Genomic DNA, 6,893 nt, shown 5'->3' with positions numbered 1-6,893 from the left:
GTTGGAACATGTGGGGGTTTCTGCAGGTGACTGTTTGTTCCACTAGTTTGGCAGACAGTTAATCACAACAACCCCCAAGGCTATGGCAGAGAAGATGTCAGAGACCTCTCTCTCTCTCAGGTAGGACAGAGCTCCGTGGGGGGCGGGGTTACAGCTGTACCACCGGTGCTGCCACATGCGCAGACCGGGTCAGAGCTGCCTCCAGGTGCTGTCCCTGGTGCGCTGCTGTGGTCGGTCTGCTGACCCATGCCTGGTGCAGAAATATGTGTAGTCGTCACCATCGTTATCAACATGTGTTACCCTGCGTTATCCTGCAGCTTTACTAGAAAATAGTCCAACACTGAGAATAAAGTTGTAGTTTGAGCAGAAACAAAAACTGTAACAAATATAGCTTGTATCATCAGTGAGGTCCTGACATTATGAGTAAAGTCATAGTTTTATCATTCAGGGATTTTACTGTGCAGCTTTAGTTACTGTCATGTGTTCATCTGAAGAAGGTTGGGGGGGAGAGAAAGAGAGAGACAGAGAGAGGGAGAGAGATGGGAGATTCCACAGAATCCTGTTCATTTCATTCCTCACATTCCTGAAGTGTCTGACCTCGTCTCTAACTTCCTTTGTCTCAGCCTCCCTCTCCGTTCAGTGTGGATCTTTCCAGTAACACACACACACACACACACACACACACACACACACTGATCCAGCAACCTGTTTCCTTTTTTGGTCACTTAGAGGACGAACAGTCACTGATGAAAAAATGAAAAAGTGGAAAATCCTTCTCAAAGTGTTTCCTGCTCCGACAACTTTCACTTTAATCCAGGGAACAAAAGAGTTTCCTTTCACCTGAACCAACAACTGCATGACTAATAATCTCCTGTCTCAGTAAAGTCTGACTATGTTTCCTCACTCTGGCCTCAACTGTTCCCAATATCTCACTGTGAATATTTGCAAATGAGCTAAACCCTGGTCTTAGAATTCAGATCAGAGATATATAATACAAAACTAATCTAAAAACCAATGTGACCTACATGAAACCTGTAACTTAAACTTGTGGTGAAGAGCAGCAATGTGTGTGGAGCGATGAGGAGGCCGTGACCTTTGTCACACTGATGTCATGTTTTGCACAGCATTCAGTGCACTTCCTGTCACAAGCTTTTATTTTGCTACTTGTCTCTGTCCCTTCCTGTTTCAGTGCAGCCTGACCACTCTCTCTCACCTCTTCCCATCAGTGCCCAGTCAGCCAGTGTTTCACCAGCTCTCTACACTTACACACAGAATAACTGATGGACTCTGTGGTTACTCTCCAGTGCTGCGTCCCTCTGCTCAGTCCAGTTTTCATCCCGCTGTCTGACTCCTCTCATAGTCCCCCGGTCTGATTATTAGTTTGTCATCATCTGCACTGTTTGCCTGGGCTGCCCCATTTGTAATGAACTATTTCCATTCCTGTGACCATGAATTAGCCTGTTCCCTCCTCAGGTTTGTTTGCATGGTCCATACTTCCCTCTAGTCTGCCGTGATATGGGATCTGTTCAGCTGTTCACTAAATACAAACATGGTGAACCAGGTATAACACAAGGTGAACCAGAAATCGGGGCTGGCTATGAAGCATGCATGACAACCTGGCAAACAGTGAGTGGAAGTGAGACCAGTAAATACCGTGGAAACCAACCAGGAAGTGGCCACAGGTGACCAAAGCCATGTGAGATGAGGGGATGATGGCTCATAAGAGTCCAAAAAGTAACTAAGGCCAGAGAAACATAAAGGTGGGAGTGCGACAGTCTGAGCAGCGACTGGAGCCTCCTCTGGTCTGACGACTGGAGAAACGGCCTCAGCAGCTGCATTTTCTCCGTCTGGTTTCCTTCACATTCACTCACAGTTTGTGGCACATTTGGATGGAAACTCTCTGAGTGTTGGACTGCAGACTGGATTCTCTTGCTGCTGCAGGGGAAACACAACACACGGGCCAAACTGTGTGTGTTCTCTTCAAGGAGTTGGGTTACCGTAGCGACAGGGCAGAGGGGTCTCCTATGGCAACAGAGCATTGTTTGGGAATCCCCGGTCCGCTGCTGCTGAGGAGGCCCATGGTGAGTGGCAGCATGCAGAGAACCTTTAAAAAAACCTTCACGCGGTGTCTGTACCACTGCTGGTTTTACTGTCTCCATCGGTTTCTGGTGTTTTCACTCACGCTGCCTCGTTGCCACACCAGCAGTCTCGATACAGCTTGTTAGGAACAGACCTGTGCAGCAGTTCTTGTACTGGGACAAAGAAACAAAACATAACTTCAGTTTTGGAGAGTCTGGTTATAAACAGGTTTTTTGACCGAAAGCAGGTCCAACAGTGCAACACCAGACTGGGTCCAACTGGGTCTGGCCAGTGGTCATGCCCACATCTCATCCATAATGGGCTCATTAGTCATTAACTGCATCCCCACCATTAAGTGTTTCAGCAACTGTGAGACTTAATCCTGTGAAAACCAAACTGAAGGCGCACACGCTGCTGTCGGCGCAGACACACAGCAGCTGTCACACAGAGGGACGCTAACCGACCCATTAGCCCATATGACGAGCGTCTGACTCAGTTAAAACACTCATTAAAGGGCTCAGGATCTGTCAGCAGAACTTGGTGTTTCCAGATTCACAGAGTAGAAGCATCAGGATGATGATGAGCTGACTTTAATGAGCGCGTCCTGCTCCAGCCAGGGCCCAGCCCGCATGGCTACTGCCTTTACACTGGGGCAACAATACTGTTCTGAATGTGTTTCTGTGGAGGACTGGGAAATCATTCTTTGTTTTTCTCTCCTGTTGATTTTGTCCTTGGAAAAGCTGAGAATGAATGAATGCATTCAGTCAGGAGCTGTGAAGAAACGTGTAGACTCAGCCTTCAGATAACGTCTCTGTGGCTCTCTGTCTGCGGTCTCTGCAGTCAGACTTTATTAAAGGACACTTCAGTAGTTTTTAACTGCAGCTGTCAGTGAGTTCATGTGCCAGTAACTGTCTGAGCCCAACTGCTTTCTATTTTTAACGCTCACAGCTAAATCTGTTGAAAAACAGCTGACTGGCTCTTGCAGCCTTTTGTCTGCTCACACAGACGGCCATTAATAAGGCTGCATGTGACACTGTGACTAACCAATCACATGCATGACATAACATCAACATCATGCCGTTTTTCATGGCCTTACTTGAAACCCATGACTCAGAGCATCTGCAGGGACTTGGACCATGTGGTCACCTGATCCAGGACCTCACCTGCAAACCTAGCGGCCACTGAGCCTCACAACACGTTCACATTCTTGCACTGAGCATCTGACCTCTGACTGAGACTCGGGAATACCCCCCGTCATGAGGAGGTGTGTGTTTGTGACATTTGATGCCACCATAATCAGCGGTGAAGTGGTCACATGGAGGCCCGTCTGTGCTGCTCTGTCTGTGAATGCGTGTCACTCACAGAGAGGAAGAAGCAGACCTTCACGGCATAGAGCTGCAGGTCCCTCCTTTGTAAAACCTGATGTTTGTCTCTGGGCTGAAAGCCACAGTAGCTGACACAGTAGCTTCTGCCTCTTACTGCTGGCATTTGGCCTACGGTTAGAGGACGATGTTTGTCAGCCTCGTCCAGGCCAAAACAAGTTAGTCAGAGAGAAATGCCGTACAGCTCAGAGATCGTAAAGGAGCAGAGCCTTGAGAGCATGTGACTCAGTGCAGTAGACTCACTACTGTAACACACATGGCTCTGTGTTCTATGGTCATGTGCATGTTTTCAGATCACATGACGGGCCCTTCATGTTGCTGTGGAGCTGCTGCTGTCACCAACAGTCACTCACTGTTCGACTGCTCACTAAAACATTTCAGTGTGACAGCGGCAGCGCCATCCTGTACAAAGCCACCTTTATCCCCCAGTGCTACTATACTCAGCCCGTCCAGCTTCGGCCTGGCTCTCCAGGCTGCTCTGAGGCGGGCCATGATGCGAGCTGTGATGCGGGCCCGTCTGCGGCGTTCCCTTTGATAAACAGATGCCTTAAAGGCATCTTGAAGGAGCACAGAGGCCCTTTGCTCCATGACACCCTCACTCAGTGAGTGTCAGAGCATTCATACGCTGCTCAGTAATTCTGATATGTAATGTGAGAGGAGCAACCACACACTGAGCGTCCAGCTGTGCCACATCTGTGCTGAGTAAATATTTCTGCAATGGCAGCCCATGAGGGGAAGCTTCCAAAAGGAAAAAAGTGCTCAGCTGCTCTGATTTTCCCACATGCACATGGTGCCAAGTGTGAGTCGAGACGGGGTCGGCTGCAGGTTCTACTGAGTCACGGTGGCTGTTTTCTGCTGCTTTGTGTTTTTTGTTGTCGAGTCACTGCTTCTGATCTTGTGCCATAGCCAGAAGATCCTGTAGAACATTTCACTCACAGGAAGTCAGCGCTGACTCAGCTCAGATGAGCTCCGATGAAGGGGTCAGCAGGAGAAAAGTATCGCGTGCACTACTGTCATTGCTGTTACTGCTGTCGTTACTATTACCTCTCCTTCCAGAAATCAGTATTCAGAGCTTTACCTGTGCCTTTACATAAACATTCAATGAGTGTTTAAGGTCTTTAAACTCAGCCCGGTTTGAGCTGCACGCATCAATAAATATCATCCAGTAATACAATGAGTACTTTTGGTACTTGAAGTATATTTCGATGCTAATACATTTGTACTTTTACTTAAGTAACATTTTGAATACAGAACCTTTCTGTGTAACAGAGTATTTTTACACTGTGGTACTATTAAAGTCAGATCAGATCTGCGTATTTCTCCCACCACAACTATAGTCCTACTACTTCTGTGGTGTGATGATTCACGGAGGAGAAGCCCTGAGACGATGACATCATCAGGAACATCTGGAAACAGGCGAGCCAGCATGTGTGACACGATGTCTGTCTGCTGCACATGGTCTGACCTCGGCACTCTGCTGCTCCTCAGACGTCTCTTATGGCAGGGTTTTTGCGAAGCTCCTTTTCTTCCACAGTTTTGAGCCATTATGTGTAAAGTGTGTGTAGTTCCCAGTCTGTGTATCGTCTGCTGAAATATCACAGGATGTACTATTACGAATCATTGCTGCACCAGAGACATTTTATTAGGACCGGCCATACTGTCCTCACAGCGATGGTGTTGTATTAACACATGTCCACACAGCCAGAGAAAGTCACACACACACACACACACACACAGTCCTGCAATGAGCTGGAAGTCTGTGCTCTGCCCCGCTGTCAGCCAGACCACCCAGGAGCCAGGAATGTGTTTGCACACTTCTAGGAACTAACCTGAACTCTGGCTTCTGGTCTGTGTGTGTGTGTGTGTGTGTGTGTGTGTGTGTGTGTGTGTGTGCGGCCTTGTCTTACTTGTGGGGACTGGAGCTTGGACTCCGCAACTAATGCATCACATATTACAAAAATGATGTGGTGTAAGGTTAGAGCAAGTGTTGGCTTTTATTAAATCTAGGATAAGTGTCCTGGAAATTAATGTAATTCTATCTATGAACCCTGTAAGTGATGTGTGTGTGTGTGTGTGTGTTGTGTGTGTGTGTGTGTGTGTACTGTATAAGCGCTCAGATTTCCCGGGCCATGCTGCTGCTGCTTAAAGACAGTTTACAATTAGCTCCTGTTCGGTAACTGGATAGCATTTCCTCTCACAGCTGATAAAAGAGATTCAAGGACACACACACATATACACACACACACACACACACACACACACACACACACTGACCTGCTGTATTGCTTGTTCCTGGAGAAGCCTGCATATTGTTACAGTTTTGGCAGATTTTTCCTTGTCACTTCCCAAAAAAGTACAAAACCCTCTCAGACTCCAGCCTTCCTGGAACCAGCCCAGAGACACAGGAGACATTTCAGGACTTCCAGGCAGCAGCTGACGTCGTGCCAACATGAAGTGTTGTGCTGTAAAAACACACAGAGCTGCTGTTGGCCCACATCATTAAATAGACACATTCATTTCTGCATTAGAGTAAATCTTCAGACACATCCAAGGCAGGGATGATTTTTCATCTGTCAGGATTTGTGTAAAGATGGAAGCAGAGTTTCAGAAACTGCAGCAGTCAGATCATAATATGTTTTAAAACACTCTCACAGCCTGTCGCATTGACCCACGCTGCATTAATGTGCGCACAGTGGTTTCTGTTCTCTACAACCAAAGATGAAAATCCATATGAAAGTGAACAAAGCCAACAGCTGCTCTGCAAACCCGAGAGGCTTTTGATATAAAACAATTAGGCTTCATCAGGTGAATTCACTCATTCAGCAGTGACTTTCAAAATTACACATCACTGGAAACAGTGTGCTGCCACACATTATTAGAAATGGGATTAACTGACATTTGGTAGTTAATGATACAGTGTATGAAGTGAAAACCTGTTAACAATGTTAAAGATGTATGAAAATCAAGAAGTGTAGCCCAATGTCCACAGACGAACTCAGACTCTGGTCTGTGTCACTGTCAGCTGAGATCAGTTGTCTCCTAGTAAGAGCTGAGTGCACGGGTTGCAAAGTGAGCTGCTTGAGAAGACACACACAGTCACACACTTCACAGTGCTCGTCCAACCAAAGACAGACGTCTGTCCACCTGTGATGATGAGCCAGGTTCCCCGTGGCTCCTGCATGATGCTGCATTGTGTCGGTGGAGCCTATGTTTCTGTCCCTGATGTGGGTAAAGTCACAGTGCACAGCAAATGCAGCCACACAGTTCATTTCATCCACACAGCTGCAGAAAGATAAGTCAGATGACGCTGACAGAAACAGGAAACGTGACAATTGGTCAGTGTCAGAGCAGAGCCGCTTCCCTTTTCTGCAGAAGAAGAAAGGCTTCATTCACATTAATGTCAAACTTCCAAAGTAAACACTTACATTTTAG

This window comes from Monopterus albus, unplaced genomic scaffold, assembly GCF_001952655.1.
Source record: "Monopterus albus unplaced genomic scaffold, M_albus_1.0 scaffold98.1, whole genome shotgun sequence".
Taxonomy (NCBI): Eukaryota; Metazoa; Chordata; class Actinopteri; order Synbranchiformes; family Synbranchidae; genus Monopterus; species Monopterus albus.
This window is presented reverse-complemented; position numbering follows the sequence as displayed.